Here is a 14087-nt window from a genome sequence, read left to right on the forward strand (position 1 = left end):
ACTATGTAGTTAGGTTGAGGCAACAAACGAATGGATGCATTTAATTCATGTGTCCTCCATGAAAAAGGATCCTAATTAACTTTACATGAACATTGCTATGCGACTGGACTGGATGTGAATATTCAGAGAGCAGGGCTGAAATATATAACGGCAATATCATTGGCATTGATTTGATCTGATAAAATACAACAATGAAGAGTTCTTTAGAAATAAGTCTTTGCCATACAAGTTGATTTTTAATGTGATATCATTTTTTTTAAACATCAGGTGCAACAAAGGGTCTTGTTACAGAAAGTCACACAAATAAAGTGGAGCATACATTTCCAAGGACAGTTATGAGTTGTTTTCTCCACTTTCCTCTCACAGTTCAAATAAATCATCCACCTGTGGGATGAACGTCTTGAACACCGGGTCCTTGAAACTAAACTTAAAGACTTCAATTACAAACTCAACATCCAAACATTACTGTGTGCTGATAAATGGGTGACCTTTTGCAAACTTGTAGTCGCTGCTTCACTTTCTGGTTTTCATCTCTCGGTGCTTGAAGGCTTTTTCCCCTTTAGGAGGCACAACATGGATGACATGTCTATCCTTCACTAGTCATGTGACACACAAGAAACAGCTACCATAATGAGGTAGTGGCAGTAGCCTGCAGCCAAGAGAGCTCACATCCGGATCCAAACGCTGCAGACCAAGAGCAGATCCCAGAGCTGTAGCAGTCACGCAGGAGCAAAATCTGTAGCTAATCATTTAGTTTTTTAATTATGTGGTTGAGAGACGATGAAGAACAGAGATTCTTCATTCTGCTCTCTGTGACAGAAGTGTAATATGTCCGATTTGTACGAGCCAGAAGCAAAAACGATTGGACCGTGAATGTGTTTGATTCATTTCAACAAGCGATCAGTGCACCGACGACCTTGGTGATTTCGGGGAGTTGCTCCGTTGCCTGCAAAACCGTTGTTTTCATGTGGCACTGCCCGCCTGGTGTGAGCTCCTCTTTTGAGTTTTAGAGAAAATCTTCTCAACTTTTCAGCACCAGGCGCAGACTCTCACGGTTCGCCAGTGACATGATCCAGGCAGCCAATCAAATCGAGCAGGAGGCGGGCTTTAGTTCTCTAACACTTCCAACCGTGAATGCTGACAAAATGTTGATATAAGTGTTTTTTAATTATGCAGTACCTCCACTGCGATGGTCTTTTCCTCTCCTCATCCAAGAGAAGAGCTCCCCGTCGGCTTGAATCCATTTCTTGGATGCGTGACGCATGATGCATGACGGGCCGGTTTTAGACCAGCTGCACCTGTTGTGATCTGGGACTTCCTGAGTAGCGTATCATCGCCCGACACTGGTAACCATAATGCAACACTTAGAAACACACTAGACATTTCTTCAACTGGCAAGAGAAACTTAAAATCTGGTGTCAGAGGGAAACTTTGTGTGCAGCAGCACTCTGAGGTGAAGTGCGGAGGCGGTGGGCGACTCCTCAGTTTGACAGATGAGAGAATGAATGCAGCCAGACATAGAAACCCCGGCTGATTTCAATTTACACTGCAATTACTGTGAAGTTTCTTCCCCCCTGATGAGACGCCAGCAGAAAGGAATCTGGATGCACCTCACATGGGCATGAAGAGGTTGTAGATATTGTTCATTTTAATAAATGTTATGATTATAAAAGTTTCTACAGTTTTCCCATGATTATGAGAAACATATTCTTCATGGACTCTGCCCAGTTGCACATCAGTTCAGCTCATCGGCACCAGGATGGATGAAAATAGAGAAACTGCACTCAGCTGGAAACATCATGGGCTTTTTTTGAACTGTATCATAATTTATATTTTAGGAGTGGAACAATTAAAATGGAATAATCACCATTTGTAAATATACTAAGACCTATATGCACCAGAATATGAAGCCTCTAAAAATAGAGATGCAGCGATACGGTACCTAAATTTCAGTGCTGATACTGAGTAATGATATGTGTACTTAATAATACCATTACAGTTCTAACAATAACTTTGAAAACAGGAGCAGCTTAAGGAGTATAGCGCTGGTCGACCAGACACAAACTTTAATCAACTGAACACAGACTACACATTTCCAGCTGTAACGCCCTCTCTCTGATGACAAATGTCTCCACAAAAGTCTGATTTAACAACGACTGGAGTTGAACACTTCAACCTACGAATTGTTGAATTCTGTTGTTCAGAGTGGATGCTTGATACAAAAGTAGAGACTGACGGGCAAAATGCACGTCAACGTAGATCAATTAGACTGCCAGGAAAGGCGTGTCTTCGAAATAAAAAAAAGGAACTACAGCAGGCTATGAAGAAGATCAAAAAAGAACGTGAGACTCCTGAACACTCCGGGAGAGAAGAAACCACAGCCAATGATCTCCTCTCGGTTAAAACCTCGGAGGAGAAAAGGAGGATAGTGCTTAAAGAAGGGAATTTTAAAAGAGCGCACCAAATTGGGTCAATTACTAACAATGGGAAATATCCCTGGGCTATCATATTCAACCTACAGCACTATCAGAAGAAATTGCTAATCCCAAAATTGTCCAGAAGGAGACTACAGGGGGCCAACTTTAGAGGAGGTCTGAGCTTTGGCCGTTAAGAGAGCAGTTGCACTGGCCGACGCCTAGCTACCCTCGAGCCTGGAGGAAGGAGGTGATGAGCTTCGGATCATAAGATGAGGCCATAGAGGAGCTGAAACCAAAATATCCATCCATTAAAGGACTGTTCCAGAACTTCAAAGAGGAATGACGACAACAGTAGGAGTACGATATCCCACCTAGTCTCTCATGAGTTTACCTGCACTGAACAAAAAGCTTAGCATAAAGTCAAGTCAGAGTCAAGAGACTCGCTGCCAGGGAATAACTGTCACTGTAATCTCACGTAGTGGAATAATAGAGTGATGACTAGCAGTCTAGGGAATATGGACTGAATCACACATACACAGACCTCTCTGATTATAGACTAGAGGGATAAGTGGGTGGTTTAGATGTGTAGAAGTGTGTGTGCTGAAATGTGTGTGCAAATCAATTGCTTATCGCTTTTTCTTCAATTCCCAAGTTGCATAATACTGTAGGATTTAAATTAGAATAATTCTGTTTATCATTTAGAATCCTCAATGATTGCTCCATTATATTACAAAGCATTATGGTCGTTTAAAAGAAAAGAAAACACTACGAACAAGGAGCTGCTGGAGATGCCTGGCTCATTTACACATCTTTGGTTAATTCATTATATTCATCATATTCCCTTAATGACTTATTTTATGAGGAGATGGAGGATCTATCTGCCCTGACCCCAAGGTTGATGACATCACTCCCTAACCGTCAGACTCACCCGGAGGTGTCGTTCAATCAGCGGTACATGTGTGTACTACTACTCGCGTACTCTCTCCAGCATCAGGCACACAATCGGCATCTTGAAACAGCAGTTTTTTCTCGCCACTGTCGTGTTATAAAATCATGAGCGTGTTCTGGTCCTCCAGTGTCCAGAAATAACTATTGTTATGATATGCCACTATACGTTAAATTGAATTGTAATGCAGGCTATGTATTATATTCCACATGTATTGTTTATTGTGACACTCTCCTCTGTAGTCCTCAGTATAAAATAAAAGAAGAAAATCAATGGAAAAAACCCATCATGTTGTTCCCAGGACTTTGGTGCAGTCTGAACTTTTCGTCTCTTCCTGACCTCTGACCCCCAGAACATAGCATTTGATTGATATTAAATGAAATGCTATGTGGATGTGTCTTTATGCTCATACCATAAGTCTTTCACTTTCAGTCTCCAACTTAATGACAGTTTGTAATCGACTGTAATTGAACACAACTTCTCCTCTTGGAAATAACCACACACTACTTCATTGCTTAAAAGGTGAGTTCATCTCTAACTGGAGCCCGTGCTCAGTGGTAGACAAACCCAAACAGTGCTCCCGAAGGAATAAGAGTGCAACACACCGCTCCTAAAAAACAGCCCTTCTTACTCACAGCTCCCCCTAGCAGCAAGTATGGCTACATTACCGTTATCCTCAACTGTAATGAAACTCACATAGAGTTCACATCCCTCCAGCCTCCCAAACACAGAGACGCTCACAAGTCATTGTTGCACGTCACTGTGTGTAACTGGAATCCAGGACCTCGTCGCTGATAGGAACGATATAGGAGAGTCATGAAACATCCTTTGCACTTACACTGGTGGTCCCTTTAAGGAATAACATCAACCATGTGGGCATTTAATCTTGAAGTGAACTATCGCTCAGAGTCTAACAGAGTATCGGGACTGTTTGCAGGAATCTAACAAGCCTGCTCAGCAAAGAAAGGTTAAACAGGCAGCCAGAGACAAGGCATTCATCCTGTGCTGACTCTGACTATCTGTTACTGCTGACGTGGATCAGTGGGGGAGGTGGGGTGAGGGGGGGGCATGCCTTCACACGTCTCACCTGGAGAGACGAGATTAAGTTGCCAATACTCCCTGCTGATACTAGCAGCCTCTCTAATCTGCCACACAGATATTAACCTTTTAAATGACCATTATGTGAGCTGGATCAACTTTTCAACTGCAGCAGCCTCAAATTACGTTTCATGCAAAAGCTGCAGTTTACAGGCTCAGCTTGGTGCCCCTGAATGCAACATCAGTACGTTTTTTCTATAATTATATAAAATGTTATAAAATTATTACTGCTTATTTTCAGATTTTGAAAAGAATAATTTTGAAGATGTCTAAATGGGTTCTGCGACAACCATAACGAGCATTATCTACACGTTTATGACATCTTATCAACAGAATTATTATTATTATATATTATGATTATATATAATCATCACATTCATCTTTAATGAAAATAGCAATTTGCTGCAGCTCCAGCTCATTTATTCACTTTCACTTTCACTCTCTGTTAAGCAGCGACTGAAAGCCATAAAATCTATGGGATGGTTCTAATCTGAGCACTTCCAAAGGCAGGTACGAGCTGCAAGTCACTGCTCATATGAACGTTCTCTGCCTGAGCACAACATTTTGACAGCCTCTCATATTAACCATCATTGTTTGGAAAGAAAAGCAAATGAGCTGCTTGTGTTGCGTCTGACTCATTTTGTGGCTTCACGTCATTTAAACCGGCGAGATGGATTCAGCCTGCCAGCGATCTCTTAACACATTAACAATCCAAACCGAGTGATCAACGGAAATTTACAGACGATTCCTGCGTCACATTAATGTTGTTTTAAAGGGGGGACATTCCGAAAGCGTTACGTCTACGGCCACAGGTGTTGCTCATAAAAAGCTGCAATATCCCCGAATGCCTTCACTCGCAGGAACTCCCTCCCATAGCAAAGGCAACAAGGCAACGTCTGGCAGAGAGCCGTGGCCTCAGACTTGAAGGGTCTGACTCTCTACAAACCGTTGGTCACAGCCGGATTAAGCCAAGATCACATCATCTGCAAACATGTGTGAATTTGGCATTTCACTGGATCTAGCAAGACACACATCGACTGGTTTACCATAGATGGATGAACCAAAAATAGCATACATTGTTTGGGTGTCACACCATGAGGCCCCTGAACTGGAAACCTGGTCAGTCTCGTGGACCTCACACCCAGGAGGAGCAACGCTGATAGGTGGTGCCCCCCCCCCCCCCCCCCCCATGGGCTGGATGTGACTAATGATTTTGACACACTGACAAACGTCACCGCTGCCTCTAAATCCTGCTCTCCTTCCTTCCTTCTCTAGGAGTCCTGTGTGGTCAGACGATGAAAGCTGATTACTTTATTAAGTTGGGTTGAGACTTGCAAAAAGCTCATCGACATGCATAAGCCCTTTTGCATAACATGTGTGGGTGATGATAGTTCTGCGTAGATAATTAGTAATTTGCTACGCTGCATTGGAAATAGAGAGGAGGGAGCTTAATTAAAGGAGGCTGTAACGTTTAATTACACTGCCGATGCACAGTAAGCAGACCACTTCTACCTTCTCACTGCAGGTGGTAGTGCACTGCTAACCAACAGGATGTTATTTGGAAAACATTTTTTGCCACGGCAGCCAATGTCTTGAAGGTCATCAACCAAATCAAAACACTCAACTGCGATATGAAAACAAAATGTATGCAATAAATAAAGAGTCTAGATCTATTAACTGTTTAGTGCTCCAATAAACACTGTATTGATAAACTCACTGTATAAATATGATATATGCTTCATGGAAACATAGTCAGATTTCACAGCTGAACAAGCTGCTGGCCTGTCAGGTAAAACATGATCAATAAAAGTGATGAACGATATAATGTGATGGTACGGAGGCATGTGAAGAGACCAGAGCTTCTATCACCGCTACAGTTTAGCTTACTATTTGAATATTTCAGAGGGCTGCACAGCAAGAGGGATGTCATCGTGTGAATTAAGTCAAATCTGACAGAAGTTAGATCAAACCAACCAGTAACACCAGGCTCAGCTTTACCTGACATGCTTTGGGGGAAAAAATCCAATCAGGTGGTTTCTGGATTGAGGTAATACTTTACTGAGGGATATGAACAGCTCAAAGTAGAAAACAAAGTCCTATAAGTGCATCTAAAGTTTATTATAGTTACTTAATTAGGGTCACTTTCACAAACCAGTCATTTAAAAGAGATAGTAGAAATAACGTGGAACTATTTTCTTATACAGTATTAGCTTCAACCAAAATGGAAGGAAGTGATGCAGCGGAGTCATTCATGTGTATCAGAAGATCTAAAGGACCCAGGATTGACCCCTGAGGAACAACCACACTGCTTTTTGAGTTTTATATTATTCAAAATTTTCTTTTCATTTTGAATTTTTTTTTAATTTAAGATCTTAATCTTCATCTCGTACCCGACATCTTAATCACTAGCCAACTGATCAATGAAATAAGACCGATTTATCAAAAATATATACAGGTAGAGTAGATGTATCATCCTATATTCTTCCACTTATTCTGAAAAGTACCACCGTGCAGCTCAGGCCTGTCCATGAGGGTATACATTCGGTTCAGTTGCCCAATGGAATCAAGACAGCGATGGAAACCGTCACCTAGTTTGTCTAGTAAATCATTTTTCAGGTCTCACTTGAAAACGTCGGCGTTGAGGTCACTGGGTGGGAAAGCTTATTAACAAACATGAACCTCAGGCCCTGGGGCATTCAAAGCACCGTTTCACCTGCTGGCTGCATTATTGACTATGTGCACCCATTACCGCTTTTGCTCTTGACAAATGAATGTCATTAATGAGTAGCAGGGAGCACCTGGTACTGGCGTCACAATCAGTCTCTGGAAAGCCCGAACCAGAGAGGCAGCTATTGGGAAGCCCTGGAGGACGCTGGCTGTCAAATTATTCTGCATTAAAAGATAAAATAACATCAATTTACTGGAATGTCTGACCAGAATGGATCCACACATGTAAATCGGAGCCTGTGGCACCAAGATCCAGTTATTGCTATTGACATTTTTCCTACACTGACACCAAGATGGAAAACATTTTTAATTGTTGACAAATGTGTTTAGAAAAATCAGCTTTTCTTTTATTAAAGTTTAGAGTCCACACTTAGTTTTTAATGATTAGGATAACAAACTAGAAGGGTGAGGGGACAGCTGTTCTAGAAAAATTAAATTTTCTGAGGTCACATCATGATAAACAAGAGAAATGTGCAGTTTTACATATTTCCAGCATCAATCCCATGTATTGAATAAAGCTCTTATTTTGTATATTGAGATTGATGGACACCGTTTCCTCCTTCTCTGTGTATTTCATGCGCCAACTGAACGTGGCTGAAATGTAAATACTGCCGTCGTGAAATGAATATGAACGAGCAGAAGTTGTCCTCAGTTTCCAGTTTGCTGAAGCAGATTAGATTCATCTGCCTGACTGAGCGTTGGCGATGTAACTGAAGAACATCAACAGTCCTGTGAGGAGTGCTTTCTGGCTCACAACTGTTATTTCTAACACTACAGGGTTATGGGGAGTAACGGCAGACAAAATTCACGGTCCGGTACAAACCACGGTTTTCGGTACAAATCGGCAAAACAAAGAAAATGCAGAAATAATACATTTTGTTCATTTATTTTAACAGTTCTCATTGTCCATAATTCTAACTTTAACAGTTAAGGCACTCCAATACTGGAATATTGTCAATAAAAATACACAAGTAACATAAATAAATCACAGAAATGTAAATGCTCTATCGTCGTTAATTCAATGTCTGAAGTGTATCTTCAGATGAACCAGCCGAGATCAGAAAACCTGGGATTCAACCGCCCAATCAGATTTGGTTCCCTTTGTCACATGAGGCTCATTACAGTATAACACCACAATACACAAGTTTCCATTTCTAATATCTATTTTATGATAAAAATGATTCCTTCAAACAACTGGAACTGGTTTCTCACCAAAGATCTACATTTTACAAGATTATATTTAAACACATCATGATAATATTGGAACTTTCCTTTTCCTTCCCCCGATCCCCGTAACGTTTGAAAAGCCTGTCTGCTGCTAAAGGACATTACATACAACCAATCTGCACCCTCAGTTATGTTGGAACACATTTTTTCCAGATCTCAGTTTGGTACAGTTTGAGAAACGTGGTTAACGAACACAACAAAAACACGACAAAACGACACAGTTAGATTTATTCACACCTGCTTGGTAAGGTGTCGTTAAAACATAACGCTTGGCAAAATGTTATCAACGACAAAATATGTTTCCCTTTCACAATGCAGTTTGTTTGTGTGGAAACATCATTGTTAGGAGACCAGACTATGTTAGCGGTTAGCTCCGGTGCTGCTAACGTGAACTAACTGTAGCATCATCAGGGATCAGCCACTAAGCAGTGAGGATGTTCTGATCGCAGATTGTTTACTGAATTTCGATTGTCAGTAAAACTTTATTATTTATTTATTCATTAAACTGTTATTGATTTAAGGTTTACATGCGTTCCTACATGCGTATTAACTATATAGTTCCTACTAATGGACCACTGGATCCGGCGGGAAACATTTATTGTCAACCTGTGGAAGCATTAAATTGATATTTTGCTTGTGAAGGCCCCCGAGGATTTAGCACACATTATGCCTTAATATTACAGAAAAGACTTGATTACACTAAGGTGTGATGCTCGTCCTACATTAAGTTACAGTATTTATGAAACTAATAATTCATGAAACTTGTTATTGAACCCTGTTGTTTGACAATCATAATACATGACTGTCAGTGAGAAAACAAGCATGCTGTTTTTCATTCCACAAAAAATATTATAATTGGCTTTTGTCTGACCGCAGAATCATTTTTTTGAGGTTGTTTCCAACAAGTTCATCTGGCACCGTCTCATTTGCGGACCAGTTCTAAATATCTCTTTTGCTGGGTTAATTTGGTGGGCCAATTGCTCTCCCGCATTAAGTAATTAGCTGTGGTTACAGTCGATTTCTGAAACAGCTGCCCAAATAAGGCCAATGACCTCAAACGTCAGACACAAAGCATCTGGAAGAGCATCAAACTTTAGTTAGTTCCCATTCCCATCAAGGTCAAAAAGCCCCCAAAAGTCATCTTTCTCAGCACAAATGCCTCAAAAAAAAAGGAAACTCATATTCCCTTTCTGAACTCTGTTTAAACCTTCTTTGAACTCAAAACACACAGACATGTAGAGGTTTAATCCTCTTCTCTTGCTCAAAGGCTTGTTACGACTGTTTCGTCAAATCTATTCTCCCACGAGTTCAAGAGAACACACGTCCTCCTTTCATCTATTTTTCAATGAAAATGTCGTGTCAATATCAATGTGGTCCATTCCGTCCTCACACTTTGTTACTCCTTTATTAAACCTGCCCTATAAACGATCCGCTGAGCAGCAAATACCCCAGTAAAAGCTCTACTTTTCTAGTTTGCTGGACACAAAGACTACACAGGGGATGAAGGGCATGCTGAATCTCTTAAACAAAATAGTTAACTTTAAAACAGTTGATGTTGGCCTAAAGAACACTACTTTTCACCATCAGTCATCAGAAACTCTTCAACTGCAACGACTGGACATGTGGAAATTTCATTTTCACATCAGTCAAGGTCGTGCAGATGTAAGGAGTCAGAGAGCTCATAAATCATTCACTCCTGATGGGGAGAGTGGATATGCCTTAGTGAAGCATTATTTACTCAATCTGCTCACACTTTTCTGCAGGATCTGCACACTAAACTCCTCTCACCAATCTATCCTCTACCTTGGTTCACGCTCTTCATAAAGCATACAGTGATTCATGTTTGAGAGGTTTCAAATACTCCTGGAAACCAACTACAATATAAATGAAGTCTAAATATCTTTAAATGATAAGGTTGTCTTGTGTTAGCTTGTATTTTTCTTATTGGCGACATCAAAACCAGCATGTCAGACCGATGGTCAGCACTGTCTGACTTCCTGTCTTTGGCTCTCAGCTCTAAGCCCATTGCTTCCTACTGAAGACATGCAGCTTTAAAAACACGTATATGGGGACTATTTTCAGCAGCGGATTAATCGCTGGGGACCCACAGGAGATTTTGTCAGGGTTGCCAAATACATTTAAATACTTTCATTTATTATTTCCATCTGCAGTCCACATTTGATCCACATGAGGAATCTTTGTATTGTTCTAAACATTGTAGCCACTTTGAATGTAATATGAAAAGCGTACATTCTGTTTGTTTGATTGATGAGAGGAAATGAAAAGAATGAGATACATTTATTTGGTCTAATTTATATACAATAATAATATAAATAAATACAGTATATCTATATACATACTGTATATAAATGAGACCAAATTAATGCATCTCAGTCGGAATTCATTTAATATGTGCATATGTTTTCAATAACACATACATAAAAACAAAGCTGCAGTTATCAATTTGTACTTGTGGTGAGTTTGGTTGAAGCAAATACTGAAGAAAATATTTCCAAATTGTTTAAACCATGTATATATTTTCTAAATGGCTGATTTTTTTCAAGGTAATATAAGATGATGTAGGCTGTAAAAACAGTCCACACTCAAAAAAATAATTCATTGGATGAACGTAATTTTATCTTGCCACCTATATTCCATCTAAATAAACCATGTTAAATCAATCAATCTTGATTGTGTCATTTAAACAACACATATATTTGTAAATGTAACATAATGTTAACATGTTCATTGAATTAATTTGGCTTTTATTGAATTAAAATGTCTGTATTAAGTTAGTCTAATTAAATTCATTTAAGCTAATTTTACATTGATTAAACATTTTCATACAACAAAATTCAACCTTGTTATATGAACTAATGTAGCTTTTGTCTGTACTACTCATGTCAATCCTTTTTTAGTGTTTTTATTGCTAATGTAAACATTACATTTAATTAAATTAGTAAAACATAAAGGACAGCTTGCAAAATCATTTCATCTTTCTTTTATTTTGCTCTCACATTCGTAAAACAATTGCCAAGATCCCTGTTCAGCACAGCTTTCTCCCCTTTAACCATCCCATGCTAAACTTAATAGCACCAACCCACTGTTGGAGTAAATAACAGGTACATTTAGAGTCTTTCATTAACAGTAACATATAGGAAACTACAGACCATCCATAACAATGAAGACATGCTGCATTCCTCCGGACCAAACATTATACCAGATCTAAACTATCATCGTGTCAACACTGCCATATTATGGAAAGGTATGGAAATAAAACAGTTCACAAATAGTCCTTCAAAATGTGGGCACTTCTGTCATATAAGGTTCAACAAATGTAGAATATTTTGCCAACAAAAAATAATAGCCCTAAAGCAATCTTTTGGGATTTGTGCAGGACTTCAAAAGTGTATTTGAGCTCCGGTGGGTAGCTTAGGTTCAAACAGTATATCAGTCCAAATAACAGAGCACGAGCAATCGCGATGCTCCCCGAACCAGTGAGAACCTCCACACCTTCAATCAGGACACCGATGTCCTCTGGGTCATCTCCAGGCTGTGCATCCTCTTGCTGTATGACATACACTCCCATCACAGTTTGCTCCATGGCTTCAGTGTTGGCCTCAGTGTTCTGTGAAATAAATATGACAATATATACATTTGTTTGAGTCTAGATATAGGTGGCAGGAGACTGGAAGCAAAAAAAAGGTAAATAATTTGCTAATTTCTGATCATAACATTATGAAAACATTTCAAATTTCATAAATAAAAGCACATATTAATCAGTACAATTGGACATGTACCAGAATAATACAGATGCACCCATTACAAATTGTAAAAAGTGAAATGAATTGAATGAATTACATATCACACAAGTAAATGTATGAAATATGTGCTGTAAGTCTACATCTTTGTCACACCGTGTGAATAACTCACCATGTAATCCTTCACAAGTTTCTCATGGTCTTCGGTGACGTAGATGCACAAGGACTTGAGGATGCATGCTCGTCTTGTATTGTATGTATTGTGTCATCCTGGGGTGGAAAAGGACATTTATTATGAGAATATTTACCTTTTTAGGTAGCAGTTTGAAAAAAGAACTTGGTAGACAATACTTAGGTCTCAGGAGACCAAAAGGCAAGTACTCATCTTTACAAGATCTCAACCAAATCAGACACAAAATGAGGCAGTCACACACACTTTTTTTCATTCTGATCAAGAAGTTCACCATATGATTTGATCAATTGCTTAATAATCTCAGACCGACAATGTAATTGGTTTAACAACATGATTGTGTTTTGATAAAGTAAAATCAACATAGGACTTTGTCTACCATTTGTGTAGATATTTCTGCTCATGCAAAGGTCATGATAGGGGCATAAAAACTACTTTATAAACACAGGTCTAACCATTTTATTACAAACCTTGGAGACGGCCACCATGATGTGTCTCATTTTTCTTCCAGCCACCAGTGCATCGGTCTACTCAGCAAAGAATGTAGGTACAGTCAATATGGATCTGAAAAACATGAACAATGCACTTATGACTTGCACTGTCAGAGCACAATATGCAACAGAGAAATGACGTACCAGGAATAAATTAGCTGTTTGAGCACTGTATTATATCAATAGTGAAGAGAGAAACAACTGGTCATCACTATACAACACATTCTTGCGGCATTCTTGACGATGACTTGGCCTCCAGGAAATTGTTACTGGAAAAGTGAATAGTGCAATTCAGCACGCACTTGCTGTGTCTAGTGCACACTTCAAATGGGCTTTGTGAAGTTCCTGTGTTTTACACTCAAAAACACCAGCAGTCACCGACTTAATTTCTTATTTCTTAGCTCCACAGAATCTACAGATGTATTCAACAGAAAAACTTTCCATAAAACCTTGTTGGATATGACACAACTCACAGTTCCTTTATTACACATGTTGACCTATTCAATATTGATGATGTAATGTATAATGCTGAAGTAATGTGTATACCTACTATAATCTGGGGCATTAAACTTGTGCATCATGCCAACTAGATAACAGATAAACAATAATAGGACAACAATATGAACTTACCATGTATTGTTGAGGAGGTACACGGAAATCTCAGCGCATGGGGATGTGGCTTTATTTTGTGATGTATTACTGGTAAAAAAAAAAAGTGGGTTTCAATGGTTTGTCATTTCAATGGTTTGTCATTTTTAAAAAGTGGATTTTCAGAACAAGAAGTTTTGGAAACACTGATCTAAGTTTGTTACATATAACATCTGAGGAGCCTTCATTGGAAAGTGTTTCAAAAAGGGCAGGGACTTTAAAAACATACATGGCAGGTGATTGGATGAACCATATTTACTTACTGGTGTGATTAAGAGAAGAGAAAAAACATTTTTTCCATGGAGAAATGCCAGCCTTCAGTGTTGTTTGCTCTTCTTTCAATGAAGAAATAGGCTCCGGTTCTGACAGAAACAATGATGTTGCAACAATCAACGCTAACCTCTTCGGGAGCCGCCATCAGCAAATTGGCACAATTTGGTTTCACAATTTGATTCTGATTCTTGAGGTCATGAATTGATTCAGAACCGACTTTCAGTTAAAAACAATTCATGATTGAAAACATATTTTTTGCGTTAGTACGTCCTTCAGGATCTACTCCAGTCCTCTGTGAGCTAATAAAAG

At 39.3% G+C, this 14087-nt stretch overlaps 1 long non-coding RNA gene across 1 annotated transcript; it reads right to left on the reverse strand.

Moving 5' to 3' along the window:
* Positions 1-11747: 11747 nt before the first annotated feature.
* Positions 11748-12930, reverse strand: LOC311026820. The gene is made up of 3 exons (XR_014598524.1): positions 12837-12930; positions 12349-12446; positions 11748-12043 (listed from the first exon to the last, which is right to left on the reverse strand). It is a non-coding gene; the product is annotated as an uncharacterized lncRNA (long non-coding RNA).
* Positions 12931-14087: the final 1157 nt, after the last annotated feature.

This window comes from Eutrigla gurnardus (genome assembly GCF_963514095.1).
Source record: "Eutrigla gurnardus genome assembly, chromosome: 16".
Classification (NCBI taxonomy): Eukaryota; Metazoa; Chordata; class Actinopteri; order Perciformes; family Triglidae; genus Eutrigla; species Eutrigla gurnardus.